The sequence below is a fragment of the Diachasmimorpha longicaudata genome, chromosome 10 (assembly GCF_034640455.1).
Source record: "Diachasmimorpha longicaudata isolate KC_UGA_2023 chromosome 10, iyDiaLong2, whole genome shotgun sequence".
In the NCBI taxonomy this organism is placed as follows: Eukaryota; Metazoa; Arthropoda; class Insecta; order Hymenoptera; family Braconidae; genus Diachasmimorpha; species Diachasmimorpha longicaudata.
Window position 1 is genome coordinate 3,522,945 of NC_087234.1, and position 21,128 is coordinate 3,544,072.

At 36.7% G+C, this 21,128-nt stretch overlaps 1 protein-coding gene across 1 annotated transcript in view; it reads left to right on the top strand.

The window, feature by feature from the left end:
* LOC135166692 (neuroligin-4, X-linked-like) overlaps positions 1 to 21,128 on the top strand; it is a 76,006-nt gene that overhangs the window by 33,317 nt on the left and 21,561 nt on the right. The window lies entirely within an intron of this gene.

The following is a 21,128-nucleotide window of genomic DNA, read 5'->3' on the forward strand; positions in this document are numbered from 1 at the left end:
TTAGAATTTCACTGACATTCTCAGACACAAAAGAACTGTTATTAGATTTCACTGAAAAGAATTTTTTTTTTTATTGAAGGTTATTATTATTTCACAAATCTAATAAGACTTGATATCAAATGATTGATTTTTCGTCTTTCATTTAACGAATAATCCTGAAAAAAATTTTTTTGTCTCTCCAAAACGAGTCATTTAATGCGAAAATTGATGGAAAATATTATAATTTATCTAAACAAATAAAAGATATGTCAAGTGCAAAACAAAATATTGTCAAATAGACCACTCAAAGTATCAACAATGTATTATTAATGTTTCAATGTTAAGCAATAAAACCTGCCAAATTGAAGGACATAAAAGGTTCTTAAAAAGGGATAAAATCGGTGTAATGTCAGACACTAGTTTTTCACTGATATTCCCGGATTTTTTTTATATTTTTATTGGCTGTCCAGTTAGAATCGTGTTTTAAAAAGTTTTGTTATCTAGGTATACGTGCCCGGAAAGTCGGTGGTTATCACTAACCCATGAATTATTCATATGGGCCTGCCAACAAAGTTATGGCTCGTTACACGCCTCTTTCTGGTTACATCTACGGATTGCACTCACTCTCGCGGATGGAAATATCGTACATAACGGATTGTTTATTTTTCGGTTTGTTGGGGAGGGGGGAAGAGGCGGACGTCAGGTGAAATGTTCCGCCAGAAAGTTTCAGCATCTTGAAGTGTTATTTGAATAAATGTTATTGTTTCTTGTGAGTAACTGAATGAGCGGGCAATTGTTGGTTTGTTGGTGAAATGCTATTGTTTTTCCAAGTTTTGACGATTGTTTTTTTTTCAATAAAATCCACTATAAATTGATCACTTTCAGAATTTTTTTTCCGTTTTTTTTTCTTGAATTTTTCTTCGTTCGTGATTTGTGTTTCAACACATAATTTTGTTATTTTTCCCTCGTATTTTTATTGAATACTCCTATTATATATATATATATATATATATATATATATATATATATATATAATAGGAGTATTCAATAAAAATATATATATATATATATATATATATACTCTGTGCATGTATCCAAAATCCCTGAAATAAACTCTGTAATCGAATCGAATCGAATACATCTCCGAATACATCGAATGCAATTCATATTAAATTTTATTTCTTTCTTGATATCTTTCCCAAAATAGAGAAACTTGTAAAAAAACGAGGATAAAACCAAAAAAGAGAGAGTCTGGGATTTGGACTGAGCTTTATCACCAGGATAGGTTAAAGCTGATTGGCAACGCTCCGGATAGTTTGGATCTAACGCTCTCGACAATTCGAACGAGGCAATCGAAATGGGTTGAGCAAGGGACGTTCAATGGGTGGAATGAGGTTTGGAAGGGGATTTTTAAAAATATAGGGTGAAATGGATCCATTCGGTGGGGGAATAGTACACCAACTGGGGAAAAATAGGGTGGGGTTTACTCGGCACTGTGTATTATTGTCCCACAGGTTAATCCTATAGAAGCGTGAATAATCCGGTTATCGACTGGCTACTAACTATGGTTACGCACTCACTGAGTTATTATTTGACCTCATTGGAGGACAATGCCGCGTAATATTGTGTCATTAGTGACACTTAGATTGACGGTATAAAATTATTCATTGCTGTGTTTATTTCAGCGTCAGACGGTAATTAGTGCAACAATGGTGTGTCGAATTGACTTGTTATTTCAATGAAAATAGAGGTGATGAATTCGGTAGCGGAGAGAGAAAATGCGTGGAGGTGAATTAGTTGGCTTTGTTAAATGTGGATTTATCTGACGAATCGGAGATTTTCTAATTTTATGAAATAATGCGAAATGTTAAATTACATGGGTATATTCAGTGACGCCTACAATGCAAATTGATAACTGTTCAGTAAAAATAGGTGCATTGCATGGAAATAGCTGGAAACGTCAAAATTGGAATTAATTATTTCAAAAGTACTTATGAATTATTAAAAATTTTGAATGTTCAATAAATATTTTATTTTATTTGATTGAAATGCATGGAGCGATTAAACTAAAATTGCTGTTTTTTCGTTGGTTTTTCAAAGAGAAATATTGATTTAAAAAAATATATCATGATTAGCTTTTCCGATAATATTCAAAAAAATTCTTAGAATACTATTATGCACAGCAGATGCATTAACAATAGAAAAACCCCGAGGCATTCCCCAAAATTCCCGGGCTAAGGCATTTTTCCTGAGCAGCCGATAAATTAAGTTGATAAAAAATTCGCAGCGAGTGTTCTCGGAAATTAAAAATCCCCCGATAATTTATTTCCCCCATAAATAAATTTTCCAAAACAGTAAACAATTGACACAAACCCATGTCTACGCATAAATTTCCCACTCCTCCCATTCGCCTCTACTACAACTCGCCATCTCCGTTTCTCAAACTCCAAGTTGTTGATGCTGCAATACTCCGAATATAAATTCCCAAATGGTAATAGCATCCGCAGACGTGGAATAATTTTACATCAAGTTAAAGAGAATATATTGCAGCACTGAGTAGACTGCCATCCGATAACATTAAATTGTTGATCATTTTCCCTCCATCAAATTCTATAATTATGAAATAATGCGCCAGCTGACATAATTACTGCTATTAATCGTCATTTAATAGTCACCATTCCGCCGAAGTTTTATCCCTCGTCTGTCGCATTCTTTAAGCTCAACCATCAAAAATTAAAAATTATATTCAAAGAATCCTCTGTTATCTTCCATTAAAAAATTCCTATTTCCACTTTTTTCCATAAAAAAAATATTCGTATCTAATATTATATTTATATATTTAATATATTATATCTACACATATATTATTTTATCCACCAATAAATTTAATTCCCCATTTTTAAGTAGCAAAAATCAACGATGATTTACTGCATCGGATTAAAAAAAAAAAATCGGGTAGAAATTTTTTTTTCTTCCCCTAGCAAACATCCCCGTAATTGAAAGATTAACGACCGTGAATATCTCAGCATTAACTTGGTGAAGGTGTAGCGAATAAAAACCCCCGAAAGATTGAATTATTTTAACGATCAGGAGAGACCAATCCCCATCGAATGGTCCCGGACACTCCCAGCAGTGCCGCAAAGCGGTTTGAATTTATTTTCTCCAAGGAACAATTCCCAGTTACCCCGACATTTTCGATAAAATACCCGAGTTGAAAAAAAAATAAATTCAACGACAAATCGCGAATAAAAGCCCACGTATCGCACATTAACTCGTCGAATGTGTGGTAGATTATCCCAATGCCGCCCCCAAATAACTTTAAAAGGTGTGATAATGGCCGGGATAACAGTGGAAAGTTGAAAATGTGGGTATAGATGAGTGGAATGAAGTGGCGAGTGGGTGGATGGGGTGGGGGGAATGATTAATCCTGGGATAAACACGATTCGTTGGTGCACAGCGGGTTAGTTTGGTTTCTCTATAACATAGGGGATGGGGAGCCAGTGGAGGAGAGAACGTAATCGAGATTAGACACGGGGGCTTATCGAGAATTAAGCGGCTTTGCTAGCAAGCTTTGAAACGGGATAGTAACCGGGCAACGCAGTGTAGTTGGACAGAGTTACATGAAGAGTCTGGGTACACGGTTAGACGGTACATTTTCATGTAGTGGAGACTGGGTCGTAAGTTACTGTACACACGAGGTGGAAAATTGTCTTCCTGATTGTTCTGTTCGTGGCCGCTGGAGGGCCGAGCTTTGTCGAAGGTACAATTGAATGGGAGGATATATTGGAGGGTATGGAGATAAGGGCAATTATGGGAAGCTCCGGTTTTTCGGCTTTTTGCCGGCCGATAATGAGGGAATTCATCCGACGATTTAGAAAAATCCTCTGGTTCAATCAAAAATCTAATAAAAAAAATTCGAAGAGCGTTAGAAGAGAGAAAACATTCTCGCTTTTACCCACCCGGGAATCGAACCCGAGTCCCCACCGGTTTCGATTTACTCATCTCTGAGTTTAGTTTCATCTCCTGGTATTAAACCTCATCCAATTTTCCATAAATAAAATGTATCGGGGAATCCCCGTAATTTGACAAATACTTTCACCGACAAATGATGACGTGACAAATTAATTTTCTTGATGAGGCCCGGCATTCAGATCAGTCAGATAAAAATTCACGAAATTGGGAGGTTTACGACTCAACTTGTGCCGGAGAAATCCTCAGGACTTTACCCACTTGTAATGGCGGACTAGGTGGGTGGGAGAAAGGGGGTAGATGTGAGGGTAGTGGGTGGGAATGAGAGCATAAGTGTGAGCTGCTACGTAACCCACGGGGGCCACTTTCCAAGTACCTTTACCTCTGCAGAGGCTCACGTCTTCCCCATAAATCACACTGGCGTTTCTTACTGGTGAGGTGAGAGGGATGAAAGGGGGGGGGGGGATCCGGAAGATGCTACGCTGTATTCGATTCACCACGTACAAACTCTCGCCCCTCATGGCTCCAGTCGATAGTGATATCCTGGTGGATAGCCACTTTTCTATATTCCGAATACAAGTTAGTTTTTGGGGGTAAAAATATGTCGGAGTCACAGCACGTTTTGGGGGATTTCAATATCAGAAGAAAATTTAATGTTGATTTATCCGGGCATTTGTTGTGGGGTGTGATTGATTGAGGGGTGGGTAATGAATAAATTTATGGCTACGCTGTTAGCGTTTGGGAATAACAAGTGATGACGGGAGTAGTGGACGTATTTGGATAATTAACATCACGATGTGGGATATGGTGGGGGAGGATGCGAGTGATTTTAATGAAATGAATTAGGGGAAAGGGGCTGGGTGATGAATTGAGTGATGTAAAAGGGTGGGGATGGTTGGGAAAGGGGATAGGGGACGTGATTTTATTTAATGGTTAATTTAGAGATGGGCTCCTCGTTTTCGGAATTTTTTCATGTTGTTTTTTCATTTATTACAAACCGCTCTTTCATCCCGATTTCTGATATTAATTAAAAATTTCAAGCTGTTGGTACTGAGTACAGGACACATATTATTAATATTTAATCTCATTTAATTAAATGAATGAGAATTGTACTGCATTTTTCCATAATTTTTTTTTATTGAAAATTAAATGGAATTCAAAATTCTGTGAATCAAATAACAAAATATTCACTACCAAATGACACTAAATTTTCAGTTGATTGAATACAAATGCACGAGCTCCATTCATTTTTCAATGAAATGCTGACTTTTAAATTATGTAATTCCCCGAAAATTGATTGAAAGTGGAAAAAAATTGAGTCCTGTCCAGTGAATACAGGGAGAAATAGTCAGTAAAAATTCTGAAAATTACCGACTAAACTTGCTACAACATTCTGTCCTCACCACTTCACCCCTGAATGACCTCCAATCGTCAGACTTTACCAATAAAAATTCACCTGTTAGTCTTAAACTGCATAATCCACCATTTGAGACTGAAACTCAGTCGAAACTATCCGTAAGCAGTGGGTGTACCGGTTGTTTCGACGACACACGGGCCCACCACAACCGAAAACCCCGTCGCAAGTTTGTCTTTGGCATTACTACGAGTCCCCCTTTCCCTCATCCACAGCTCTCAGGACTATAAATTCAAGACGCAGTGGAGTCTCGGGGACTCCTTAATATCACCAGCAGTTTACGAAACCCGCCCAGTTACCCGTACCCAGTTCCTGGTCTGGACTATCTTCTGTCCTTTCTCACGAATAGAGTTGAGTGAGGGAGAGAGTACAGGGTGAAGCCACTGTACCCACATCTTACCCTCTAGCACGTTTTCCTTTGCTTCCTCTTCCGCTTTTCTATATCTTGGCCCCATTTTCACGGTAGAGTCAAAACCCACGTTACTCTTGAGAGTTTGGCCTCGGTTCACCTGCAAAACGCTAACCTTCTGCACCCGTTCAACTTACCCCTCCCCCACCCTCCCACCACCGCCCAAGTTGTAAAGAAAATTTTCCACTGCATCTCTGGACTCGTTGTGGTACACCAGAATGCATGAGCCCTTAAATACACCTCAATGAGTTTAATGGTCAAATGGGAAAGGTTGGATGAACATGGGGTTGTTATTATTATGCATGAAAAATTTATGGTACTGCAATTGTTGATGTTCACTGCGCGGAGAAAAAATATTCAGTAAAAATTTCGTATCTTTTCGGTTATTCCAGAGCGATTGCAGTGAAATTTACGGAATTTTTAGGGAATATTTGAATATTACGTCATTTTTATTTTAATCGTCTGTCAAAAATTATGAGGATGTTGCGTAAAATTTGACAGGTGATTCCGTAATCGGTGAGGGAACTGCGAATTTCGTAATTTTGAATGAATATTTCTCTTTGTGTATTGGAAATTTTTACGTGATTGGATGTAATAATTATTCTGGAGGGAGTGAAGATGTGGGTTTGTTGTGATGGTACGTGTGGGGGTGGGGCCTTACGCATAAGGGAGAGTGAGATTTAGGGTGAGATTTAGGATTATATATAATCCGGAAGTTTGGTAATTCTGAAGGAAAGTGGTGGACAAGGGAAAATTACCGAGTGTAATACAATTTTTGTATGAAGTTCGAGAAGAATTGCGGCGGGTTCAGGTAAAATTCAGTGACTTTCGCATAATTTTTCCCTGACGTCATGTAAAAATTCAATTTCCTTTGGAAAGTTTTTTCCCCGATTGACACTTTGTTACGGAATTACCAAACTTTGCGTTGTTCGTGTTAATTAATTGTTTGTTTGATAATTTCTGAGCAGAAGTTTCATAAATATTTTGAAGAAAAATTGTAGTAAAATGGAGAAAAACCAAGAGAAAAATTTCTCTGTGCTCGTAACTTTGATATATACTTCTCCGGTCATTCTCCTTCACCTCCTTATCAAACCCCCTAAGTGGATTGAGAACACTAACAGTCAGATAAGTAAACAGTCTGGAGTTTGTGAATTTCTGAGACCAGTTCAACATCGACGTGGGACTTACAAACAATTTTCTTAAGAAAATACTTTTATTTTTTCAGCTTTCGAGGTATTTATGAAAGACTCGAATAGAAGTTGGCCTCACTTATCTTGTGTTATTATTGCACTCCTGCATTTTCAACCTTATTAAGTCGAATTGATTTACGGGAAAATTTAAGAACGTTACGTTCACTCAAACTTCCACAACTGGTGCGCCAAAGTTTATGATTCACTCAACTACTCTTTATTCAATAGACCCTATGACATTATACTTAAATCCGAATGAAAAATCTGTACAATGTTGCTCTCAATTTCGAAAATTATAACGTCAAATAAAATTCAGAACTCAAATTTCTATCCTCGGTCTTCACAAGTAGATAAAGACACGAGTCAGACAGATATTCACTAATAATTTAGCAACAAAGATGCGACAAAGTTCAGAACTTACTCAACAAATTTTCCTCCCTCACTTCTGTGACAGAATATATAATTATAATTAAGATATTAATTGTTGAATTAATTACATATTTTAATTTTTCATACGCTTTTAAAAATTATAATTAAAAATGAAATGCAGCATCTCCAAAGGTTTATCTTCATTCTCCTTAAGGGATTACGAGTCAGACAATTATTTATCGACCAGAAACTTCCTCGCAATCAAAGATCCTGAATTATCCAATGGATAAATCATTACGAGTCCAATAAATACTTCAACTCACTTAATCCCAGGATTTAATCCCAATGCTATAAATTAACCGTTTTTATCTTGCATTGGTGATAAATCCATGCAGAACAATACTTCCCCTTAAAAAGCTTTTCAGCATTTGGCAGATTTAGCTGAGCTCCATATCCATTGGATTATCTTCGGAAAGACAGTGTACTTAAAATAGTTAAATCGGGGATAGTACCGGGGGGATATGAATCATCGAAAGAATCGGATGAAAAATAATGGGCAACACATAAAACCACTCTCCGGAGCATTGACCAGTCCTGCAATCCATACTCTACCTCTCCGGTGACTCCCAGTATTCAGCGCATACAAAATATCCCATGCTATCGCATGAAAAAGTATTCCACTGTTTAACAATTCAGGGGAACTGGTCGATATTATGTGAGTTGAGGAGAACTTCACGTCCACTTCTTGGAAATTCCGATCCACAAATTCTCTTTTATTAATAGCAAGCAATGGTATATTTTACGGTTTTCGAAATTTACTATTTAATGATTTCCCATATCGAAGGTTTTTCTATGGGGAATTATTTATCAGTTCTATTAAAAAATCATGATTCGATGACGAAATGAATGTGAAACGAGAATTACTCCGTTAATTCCATTTATTGGAATAATTTTCGTAAATTGAAAATGTCGCAAAATTCGGAATTTTATGTGTTTTTCAGTAAAACTTGATATTCCATGATTTTCTCCTACCAAAACCGACCTCAATTGCACTCATCAGTAAATCCCTACTAAAATTATCTATGAACCTACATTTCTTCTTCCATTAGTGTAACTAGACTGTAATTTATCAATTATCTCTAAATTTTGCGAAATAAATATTTAACGAGGATTAATTTTCAAACTAATGCCTGAAAGCGCTGAAAAGCTTTTCTATTCTCAAATTTACCCAGCTTACCATTAACTTACTTTTCATTACTTTTTTTAAATATCAGGAGCTTCCCCTGACTTCAATTTACTATTTCCCAGTGACCTCATCATTCTAATTCCCAGATTTGAATTTCTAAAAACTCGAATCCCTGCTGTCTAACAAAAAAGTGATGAAATTAATGAAAAATCGTAATTTTTGGTAAATTTACACGAAACCGTACGTACATTGCATCCAATGGTACAAATATCTGCGGTATTCGGTGTTGGTAAACAGTCAGTAATACAAACACACGCTCACAGAAGTATAGGCTTGCCAGTCATTTGAACGGTCGCTCTATTGAATGAGCTTTTCCCTTGTTATCTCGGTTTGGCATTTCGTCGATTTTAGTTCAAACGTACGTGGACAAAACCCCTCAATACCCGAGACGCACGACTGAGGGGTTTTCAGGATTGAGTAAACTACAATGAGTTTCAGCAACCGGGTAACACCAAGTGGATGGGGAGAATATTATTGTGCGAGCTTGTTGGGGGGGGGGGGAGGGGTTGTAGAGTCAAGGAAAACGTCGACCTATTGATCTCGCTGTGCAACCTGCACTCTAATCCTCGGTGACGGGGTGCTCGGCGCAGAGGGGGAGGGAGGAGGGGCGAGGATCGAGAGGGGGCGGGATTTCTTGGGGGGATGGGGTGGTGCAACGATTATACTCTGATATTTTCCAATGTCCCGCGGGAAATAAACTCGCCGGAGGATATAGTGGGACGCCGGAACTGAGGAGGTATCGATTATTGATGGACTCGTTCGAGGAAAAATGATACCGAGGAATTGGGTACGATAGGAATCTTATTACGGGGGTTTGTGAATTCTTTGGTGGAGGGGGTGGGGAATGATGGAGAGGATATTTTGGGGATAATGGTGGAAATTTTTGTGGTTATTTCCGTCACACTTTTATCGCGTTGCGATGCGGTGAAAACAACTGGTTTAAAATTATCGAGATATTTGGGGATTGATGGAGGATATTTGTGGGGGAAATGTTGAGGAATTGGGGATATCTCCTGATGTTTTATGGTTTCGTGGATTCTCTGGGGAATGAGGGATCAGAATGATGCGAGGAAAGTTAGGTTTTAAGGTTTTATCGTCTTTCAATGAGTTACGAAGTCTCTAGGATTTTTTGTTGAAAATTTTGCACCGGTCAATGAGGGAGACAATTGAAAAATCATCAACGCGCGAATGAAAAAATTCAGAGGAATGTCAACTCAACGTTCAATGGTGTATGACACTACACAGTGTAATAAAATAGTTATCGGTCAATTTGCACACACGGAATTTTAACAGAAATTCAACGCATATTTTCATCACTTGAGAGGTCAACGTGCAGGATGTTAACAGCTGTTTATGTGTGGGAGGCGGTGTTCGTGTGTGTGTACACATGGGGATTTGATATTTGGTGGCAGAATCGTCTCCGCACTGGTAAAAAAAAATTTCATAGACAATTGACCTCCAATTTTCAGTAGAGTGGCGTTCAATGGGATTTAGGGGTTAAAAATGATAAAATCGCAGATTTCACTGAGAATTTAGTTAAATTCCAGAATTTTAATCGACACGAAGATGCGAATTTCGCAATTTATTCGGGGAAATTATTTAAAATTAACATAGAATATCCGTAAATATGTATCGCCTATTGGGAACAAGCAATTTCGGTTGCCTTAAAGAAAATTCTCTCAATTTTCCATTTAATATTAACAGAAGTGACATCACATTTAATAGTCTATGTAATTTTTAATAATTCTCAGCCATAGGGAGATATGGCTATAAACCAAAGATTGAAATAATAAAAAAAATAATTTCAGTAATTAAAAACTTATACGACCTAAAAAATTCCTCGTCGTTTAATCATAAACACTCATAAAACATTAATAGTTTTAGGCACTATCAAAAATTCTTTTTATCCGTACATTTTATCCTCTTTCGTGCGTTAAAAATAACTGTGTTAACTCATAAAAAATAAATTACACACCGTTTTCAATTTAATTCTTTCCACGTTGAACACCACTTGACGGAAATCACTAAAGTTTAGAGAAAAAATTAAAATTTCTCTGAACCTACAACTGTAGTTGTAAATTCAATGAAATCCTCTTACTCACAAAGAATTTCACTTGAATTGAATCGATCATATAAAATAAAATTTATCCCGCATTCCGCTGTTATGAAAAAAGCAATGGAAATTGTAAATTTCATTCCAATTAGTTAGCGAACCTCACAATATCAATTGCAACAAGCGAATGAAAGTTATTGCGTAATCCACATCCAACAGTCGAAAATATGTGAACAAATTTCTGAAGCCGATTCTCCACTTTAAATGAAAACATTCTTTTGATGGGTTAAAAAAAATAGAACCTTCGTATTAAATTCAACTCCGAGATAAATTATACTCCACCACTCGGTATGATCCACTGAAAACTACTGTAGCAATATTCAGATTAATGCCGTAAACTTTCAAATTTTCTCAGCAATATTCAACGAGTACCGGTAACTCACGGAAAATGTATAGATATCGTCGTATTACGTTGACATAATGTCATATAAGCTCCCACCCCTCACGGAGGGGGCGGCACAGAGGGGGTGGAGATGCAACTGTGGATAGGTTGGGGATATTTCAGCGGATCGTAAACTCTATCTCCTCGTGAGTTTGTGCCTGGTATATCGCGATTGCCGCTGGAGGGCTTTCTTGCGCGTTGAATTGCAAATTGCCAAGGCCGGACGTTATACAGATACGATTGTCGGCGCCACCAGTATTTTCACTGCCGACGGTTTCCCCTTGGAATAGTGGGTGTCATTATCCATGGTATATGCATGACTTTTGGCACTTTTGCAACAGCTATGAAAATCCGTCATTTGGAGGGCGAGATATAGCCGAAGGGAATTCGAAAATTAGAAAAATTCGAGACTTATTTTTCAGGTTAATTAGAATCAGAAGTTTTTTCTGGCCCATAAGAGTCCAAAGGGAGTCCTCAGAGTGAAAGTTTTTAAATTTGTTGGTTTTTAAATCAGCTGATTCAAGTGATTGATAAAGTTCGATTATTATTATTATACGAAATAATAATGTTTCTGTTTTAATCTAATTTGAATTAAATGTAAAACACGTCGATATCCATTTCTTGTTAATTGTTTTAAAAGTTAAAATTGAAAATTTAGTGTGAGGGTCGGAAATTCCCCCACCCCATCTTCAATTTACTGAAACAAAAATTAGTAGATTTTATGAAGAAACTCCAGAATGAAATAGAAAATAATCTGTATGTTCTTTCATACAAATAAAAAATAGAATGTGATGATGATAAAGATCATCTAAATTCTATTCCGGTCGTTTTTTGTAAAAACTAGAATCATAATATAAATAACAATATCCCCGGTGATGGTAAATTATCGCAGTTGCTGAAATTTAAAGCACCTACAGCTATTTTATACCCCGTCGTAATAAAATTATCTCGCAACTTCGAATATCACAGTAAATTGACCGTAAGTTTAAATTACACCACAGACCTAATGATTTTGTGATACCCATTTGTGCTAAAATTTATATATAATTACATTTTTACAATACAATTTAATTCGAGAGAAAAAAACTCACGTCCCACCACTCGTCTGCCCAATTATTGATACAATTCCCTTCCCCTGATTTTATGTTCATCCGTAGCCCGGTCCAATATGCAGTCACTTGGATCTCAACTTCTGGGTGATTTGTTTGTTTACGAATAACCTTCTTCAAGGATATGGATACCCCAATGCCCTGACACTAGACACGCTTCAGTAAAGCTCAATCGGATGAGCCCTCGACTGGGCGTGTCTTTGTCCTTGAGTTCCATTGCTTCGCTACCGGTGGCAGCGCCAGCTCGATGTTGTAGATGAAAGACAGTAAAGCATCGAAGGGTGGGCTTTTAGTAAAGACAGAATAGATTGGTGGTGGTGAAAAGCTAAGGTGGAATTGGCGAGGAGTGGAGAAACTCACCATAATAGGAAGGTCTGAAACAATACGCTCAACTTCCCAACCGTATCATGAACCCATGCTCAGTGGCACTCGTGTCGATATCGTTTGAATTATTTGAACCTCCTTTTAAATCATTAAATTTATATTCAACCGTACACCATAAAGGGATTGAGAGTCACGCAGGCGGAAGTATGAAAGTTTTCAATGGAAATTCATGATTCGATTCACTGGATTATTTTTCCCACCCAAATTTCAGCCAATAGAATTGCACCATTTGTTGATATTTTGTATAGCCTACCTCGAATATCAGCGATAATTTTTTGAATATTTTGGTAAACAAACGACACTTAACCAAATAAACCTCTTGTCATATCATGGCACAATTCTCTTGGCCGAAATTTGGATAGGAAAAATAATCCCCTGAATACCACTCGAGCTTCAAAATTATAGAATATTTCCCTCTAGGTTCCCTGCATACAAATGAAGTCGTCAAGTTTTTCAGGAAAAATCACTCGTGCTTCGCACTCGTGATTTTTTAGCCTGAAAAACTTGACTCCTTCATTTGTTTGCAACGAATCTATCGGGAAATATTCGATAATTTTGAACCACTTGTGGTATTATATGTGATTATTTTTCCCACCCAAATTTCAGCCAATAGAATTGCACCATTTGTTGATATTTTGTATAGCCTACCTCGAATATCAGCGATAATTTTTTGAATATTTTGGTAAACAAACGACACTTAACCAAATAAACCTCTTTTCATGTCATGGCACAATTCTCTTGGCCGAAATTTGGATAGGAAAAATAATCCCCTGAATACCACTCGAGCTTCAAAATTATAGAATATTTCCCTCTAGGTTCCCTGCATACAAATGAAGTCGTCAAGTTTTTCAGGAAAAATCACTCGTGCTTCGCACTCGTGATTTTTTAGCCTGAAAAACTTGACTCCTTCATTTGTTTGCAACGAATCTATCGGGAAATATTCGATAATTTTGAACCACTTGTGGTATTATATGTGAATATTTACGAAACCGTCGGTGGAAGATATTGAAGGACCTTTTGCGCTCTGGAAATTATTGCGACAATTCGATTGGAAAAAAAGTCGAAGATTATTGACTGGAAATTGATCAATATTTACGCACTTAAGAAGATATTTACGATAACTTTGCTGAGACCATAATGAAAAATAATTTTAAAACAGAATTATAATTTTGATGATCATTTTTGGTGTCAACAACCAAATGTCCAAAATTCCCATTCAAAAGTCCAATTTAATTGTTTTTCAGAAGAACATTCGATTCAGAGTATAATATTTTGTTAACAGTGCGGAAAATCGTTGTAATAATTCAATTGGAAGAAGAATGGGGTTTATTGACCGGAAATTTGTTTCTGGAAATTGGATTTTCAGTGGTAAATGAGAGAAACTAAAGTTTCTGTTCCTGTTTTCGAATTTTAATGACTGAAATTTCCATTGAGGCTGTCCCTTCAGTGCCAAAAACATGCGTGAACACTGTCCAAAGTGAAAATACTCCAGACACACTGGAGAGTGCGTTGGCAGTTTGGGTCATGTTATTATTCACTAGGAACTCATTTCGGAACAACAGAAAAAGAATATCCAGTGGAAACCAGTTAAATTGCGGCTAAATTAAAGTTTAATTTCACACATTCCCTGAAGCGCTTATATGGAAGGGGGTACACCAACGGTTTACGAGCCAACTTATTTTTACGAACGTCAAGGCAACGTGTCAGTACGTTAATGGGCTTCAGCGTTAATGAATTTCCGAAAGTACCGGTTGTGCATTTAACGTCTCCGTTCGTATATTCTAGTCTTGAACAAACATGAAGGGTTTATGCTGGCCTAACTTTGTTATATGCTATCCGCAGGAAGATGGATGGTTTACTCGTAGTTTTTGTTAATTTTCAGAGTAATTAGTTAATGGAGATGGAGACATCAATTCCGGAGTCGAGGAATTTCTAAACAATTGACCGAAAAAGAGATTTTCTTTGCAAACAAGAATTATTGCTGGTCATTAACTGATTTTCAGAATTAATTAGTGTATGTTGTTTACATGACCTAATATGGTAAACAACTATAATTTAAATTAGACTGAATCAATATTATTAATATTATTCAATTAACTATTCATTGGATTGGACAAAATTCAATAGATTTTCATGTGAATGAAATGTTAGTTTAAAAACTCCAGAAGAACTAAACATATACCACACATAAATGATAATTTTGTTATCACGAATGATCAAACAACTCATTCTCAAAATAATCACAAAGTTCCATTGTCACTTCAACTCCAGAATATTTTGTCCAGAAACTCTCCAAAATTTTCCAAAATGTTCGGTGCAATCTCCCCCAACGATTCCCTCGATACCCATCAAATTATCATCTCATCCCAGCACTAGTGCAATCCCAGAGTCACTCGGTGAAATCCAAATCAAGCAAGTTTGACTATGTTAAACTCCCTAAGATCCCTGGACGTTAGTAATCAGTGGTGTCGCAGCTGACTATGTTAATTGGTCAACTCAAGCACAATAATAGGATTAGGAGTTCTGTGGCACGAGCACTTGGAATTCAACTTGGCACATGGTTACCACTAAACTCCTTGGATAATATCAGCCGTGTGTACATGAGGCATAAGTTACTGAGCCTAAATTCTCAGGTCATGCGACTAATTGGGACCAAAACGTGTAAATTATTTATTATAATTATCCAATTTTTTACATTAAAAAGCATGATTTACTCTAGATGATCTTGAGGGAAGTGAAACGACAGTTTCAGGGTCTAGAAAAGTTTTTGAGGTCACGACAACTGTTTTTGACGCGATTCAATTTTTTGAATTCATAATAATACTAGTTTTTGCGGATTAATTATGTGAGATTGTAAATAGGGAGGAAAAAGTCGATAATAATCAAGTAGATAATTCAAATGTCATGAATAAATCGTGTTCGAGAACTTGCTAGGGAAAAATATAATTTAATATTCGATAATGACGATTTAATAATTTTCGTATCCCTCTTTAAATTGTTTATCGCATGTGTAATCATCGAATTATCATTTCCCGTAATGAAAATGAATTCATGGATTTACGGGCTTTCAATAATATATTATTGTTTAACGATAATATTATAGAAATCAAATGGTAATTTAAAAAATTGGAAAAAAAATTCAATGAGTTTGGATAAGCTAATTTTCTACGTAAAAAGTATGCGAAATTTTGCAATTCGGGCAACCCCATTGCTTTTTGCAAAGCAAGTTTCTATTCGTGAAACTAATAATTCATCATTTCACCTCGAATGACCCCAGGCAAAGTGCGACGATGGTTTCTCCATCTAAAATTCAGCATAACAATTCATGAAACGTGAACACCAGGGTTGCAACCCCTACATTTCCATTCTGGATCAATGAAATTGTTTACTCCTGTCAAAATGCAGAACTTATTATCTGTATAATGGAACTAAATACGTTTGCTCAATAATTCCGAATAATACAAATTCAATATTGAGTAAAAGAAGAATGAAGTTTAGTCAAGATTAGAATTTTTCAGGTCGAAACCAGGGAAAATATTGTGATTTCAGATGAAGTTGGTGGATGTTTGGCGGTAATTTTCACCCTTAAAATTTAAAAATACATTATTCCACCTCGGATGATCCCAGAGGAAGCAAAATGATGGTTTCTTCATCTAAAATTCAGCATAATAATACATGAAGCCTAGACACCAGAGTTTTAACCCCAACATTTCCGTTTTCCATTCGGTCAGGATGCTGCGTCTGAAGCAGTATTCTTGTAGTCTCATTTAAATATATATTCGGGTGGGCTTTCATCTTCTCGCTATATCTCTTCAGGTTACACACGTAATCCCCCGGCTCGACATGACCCCCCCCCCTTTCCATCCACCCCACCTCCATCTAATACCAACTTGAGAGCTTTTCTTTTTCCTTCTCTCGCGATAGGGAGAGAAAGAAGGTGACGAAGGTATCCTGGAGAGCTACGGGGGTTTCAGTCCTTCTTAAGAGGGAGATAAGTCAAAGCCGTGGATTCGAAATAAAGTTTATGGGGGTGGGACACCGGCGGACGAATTTCTCATATAGAGAACTAGTGTTTTACACACTTGAACATTTTCAGATTTACAACGACAGGAATTGGCGATATCGTCTTGCATATCCCTGGATGGTGGGGGATGATTCAATACGAAACTGTAGGGTTGTTTGTTGGGGCTCTTTCAGTAGAAATATTACATTGGAAAATATGGGGCGCAGAGTCGATGTATTTGTCGGTCTTCCGGTCCAATTTTTTCCTGTCGAAGGTTTTCATAAAAATTTTACAACAGTTTTACGAGTTCCTTTATATTTTTTTGCTGAGACGGTTTCGGAAAAAATAGATCGGTGTTTTTTTAGTCATGAAGTTCTCTAGAATAAAAATTATTGCCCAATATTTTTTCTTATGTTCAGATGTCAATTGAATGGATGGGAATTTTTTTTAAAGAATAGCTGACACCCGGAAATTTTAGGGAAAGTAAAAAAATTATAGTATCCAATTTTAATAACTCTTAATCGTGCAAATTAATCTATCGCTATTCTTCGTGAAATTATGTTCTCTCAATGCAGCGAGTCGAATGCAGTTGTCGCAGTACACAAGTATTTCCTAAATACACTCCAATATCTCGGATTATGAAAGGAAAAAGTAACTCTCAGTTAAAGCGGTCGCGGACAACTCGAAATGATTCCCATGTTGGAGTTTAAAAAGTGGAGCAAGTATTTGCTGGCAGTTGAATAAAGAATGGACCCAAGGAATTATTGACTCCAACCCAATATCGGCTTCTCAAATGCCAGCAAAAATACGTATCACTTAGAGTTTCTCGTAAATTGAAAACAACCGAGCAACTTTGAAGCTTAAATGGATGATAGTTCTCGGGAGTTTTTACTCAGAACTTGTTTTTTTAATTTATCTGGATTTCTTTTTCCCACAGAGCTGAAATATCTGGAGGGGAGCAGAGTAGTGGTGTGACAGTGACGAGGGTTTCAATGAAATCTTCGTGCAGTATTTTCTTTGTTTGAGAGATGCTACTGTGAAAATGTCTGGTCTGATTTGCATATCATCAAAGCAATTTTCCGCTGGTAAAGACCGAAATGACTGGGATATGTTGGGTGTCGAACAGTTGTCAGCATCGAGATTTTTCTGTTCTCATTTCTAGAGTTTTTTTCTGCTCTTCATTTCGATCTCAAACTTTGCCAATGGCTTCGCACATTTGACCCATATACATTATGATTATGAAAGTTATTAACAGATGGTGCAATCTGGATGGACACTGATTATGTCGTTCACATAAATAATTTATTTCCAATAAATGAAATTTACCAATTGATAAGTTCAATGCAATTACGATTCTTGCTGGAGTTCTTTCCAAACTCATTTTTAATAGAAATTATTTTCTTGGTTAATTTCATAGTTCATTAATTATCGCAGCTCAATCGATTATTTAATGCTCGTAACGAATTTATTCTGAATTCATTTCATATATACATTTTAATTGAAAAAAGTCCAGAATGAATTCTCTACATAATGTCTTGGTTGAAATTACTCCACTGTAAAATTCTCATACAATCTCTTAGTTAATTACCCAATTAATGAGCCAACCCCGCCCAATTATCGAATCGCCACGTGATAAATACAGAGAAAACCCTCAAGTACGAAATATTGGCAAAATGTCCAACAGAATATCAATTTTTCCGTCCTCATTCCCATCTGCTCGTTCCTCCTATCATTCCATGCCAAATTTTTATGCCAATGACTTGGCTTGTCTGGCCCCCATACATATTTAATTCTCCATTTCTCATTTAACCCTATCATTATCTCACTCGACAAAAAGACGATTTAATCCTGTGATATTCGCCGGGTGTTTCATGTGACAGATTCCAATTTACATTACCAAATAAAAATGAAAAAAATGCTGAATAAATAATTAATTTGATGTGAGAATACAATTGTTAACGTACTTTTACAATTTATTTTCAACACAAATTCTTCTTTGAAATTTCCCCATTGAAATTCCCTCGTAAAGTCACCTAATTAATGACTCAATTAACAATTGAATTCTGCTCATTCATCGACCTCCTCTCTAATTCGTAACGAGTCATGAGCAACAAAAAGTGACGTACAAAATATCGACAAAATGTCGGGTATCAGAATATCAATTTTTCCGTCCTCATTCTCATCCCCCTTTTTTCCTCTCCTCATTCGCTGCCAAACTATGCCAATGACTTCGAATATTTGACCCACATGCATGTTTAACCGTTCGTTTTTTCTCATGCTTGGGGTAAAAACCCAGGGATTGCCCATCAGAGATTGAAAAAGTATCGAAGTATTTCGGCAGCCAATAAGTCATTCTACGAATTCATCATTCATGTTTCCAATACTTTTCTCTCCCAACATATTTTTTCTTCAATTGTACGAGCTGATCTATGGAATGGAAGGCGTGAGAATTTTTTTTTCGATAACTCCACTGAGCATTCGTGGCATTATAAATTGTAATGAGGTTCCGGGAATAAGAGGAGTTCAAACTGTCTTTCTGAGGAAGACGAGAAAATCGAAAACTTTCCGTCGCGTTAACTTATTCGACTTCCCACATCAATAATATCCCCTGAATTTCATTTCTCAATACCGAAGTCGTCTGACTAGAATTGAACAGCTCTGAGACAATTCAACCGCGAAATCTTGAATTTTTGCCGATTGTGCGCCGAAAAAATTGTAGTTTGATGGGACCCCGTCATCCCCCGCCCTTTGATTTCCATCGATTGCGTTGTTATTCAACATTTCTCTCTGTTAATGCTCGACGAGAAAATGTAAAATGAGTCCATATGCATGAGCAACTGGTTTTCAACATTTTTCCCCGTCAGTCGTCCGTTGAAATTCATTGAAATTCCCATTTGCAAAACATCACTCAAAAAAACATGAAAGGAGGCCGGATTACAGTTAATAAAGTAATAGAAGGCACTGGGTAAATGTTCATGTTTATTTAACAAATGTCAGGATAATTCTCGCTATATGGAAACATTGTTTTGTGGGAAATTGTAATTTCGTGCGCCAGTGATTTTAAATTGTTCATTATATATGAATGTCCATTTTCTGAATTGAAATTCACCTGAAGTGGAAGTTCATAATTTTTGTGAATATAGACATGGGTTTTGGATGCAAAACTAAATGACTAATCATTTCCCTGAATTTTAGGGAAATGATTAGTCCACAATAGGAACTGATTATTCCATAAAAGTAAAATATCGTTGAAAGAAAAATCAGTTTGTGGTTATTTTTCACAAATTTGTCTTCCAATTTGGAGTAATCGATCATTTACCATTTATTGTCCTTCAATTACCCGCCAGGTCATTCGTTTCCAAAAGAAATATTGATTTGAGTAGCAAAATTTTAAACACAACCGTTTACAGGTGTCATTTCAATCCCAGCGCTCACTCATAACTAAAGACTCAAACAATAAAAGTATATACGGAAATTACGAATGGCATAACAATTAATCAGAATTCCCCTCGAGTGGTAAATTAATAGTTGTTGTAAATATGCATATATGCTGTCTCGATGGAGCATTAAACGAATAATTCTTCCTTCAGTTGCTATGAATTAATTATTTCACAGATGTAAAATATTCTCGTTGAAAGAAACATGAGTTCGTTTCTTTTTTTTTTTTCATCCTGTTATACTGAATATTTTTTCAACTTCGGTACAACGGAAGAAATAATCATTCACTCACCCTCAATTCCCCGGAAATTTCCCGAGTTCATCAATTTCCCCTCAAAATCTTAATATAAACAGAATAATTCGAATCAAAATAATTTACTTCATTCAAATGCGTCATTGCTCTGAGTGCACTCAATCATAACTGAAAACTTAAACAATAAAGAGTGGATACGGAAATAGTGTGAGGTACAACAATGAGTGTTGGTTTTGCCTACACGTGAGAGCCAACCAATTGGCCCAATGCCAATTCCTCTAAAGCGAGAAAAACTGCTCGTGGTTTTCATGGACCAAGGCCCCCCCTTCCGTTCAAGTCGTGGAGCCCCTGATCGAGTACTCTCTCCCATCGATAAATCACTGGTTAACATTTACGTCCCTTTTTCTCCTTTACACTTTTTAAATACTTTTATTTCCCTTCGTCCTGAACTTTTCCAAGTTACTCAACTTGGAAAATTTCGAATGCTTGAGGGAAAAAAAGAGACCCAGTTTTTTTTTCAGCACCTTGATGGGTCGAGAATGCTCGCTCCTAAACCATGAGACCAGGGTAATTAACGCCCATTACAGTAACGTTGACTTCCCTCACGTTTGACTGGAGCATTTTCCACTCGATGGGTTTTTTTTTTCACTTTTTTATTCCCTTTGGAATTGCCTTTTTTGTCAACTATCGAGTCAAGTTTACTGTTCCAACGATCTGAGAGAGTGAATTACCAATTATGCGCGTCAAAGATTTTTCTGAGGCGGATCAAGTCCTCTGAAAGTCGTTTGAGGCATTAGGGCTCTTTTATTTTTCATCGATTGATTTTTTTTGAGGCTCTCATTAAGTTTTATGGAGGACTTGCTTTTTTGT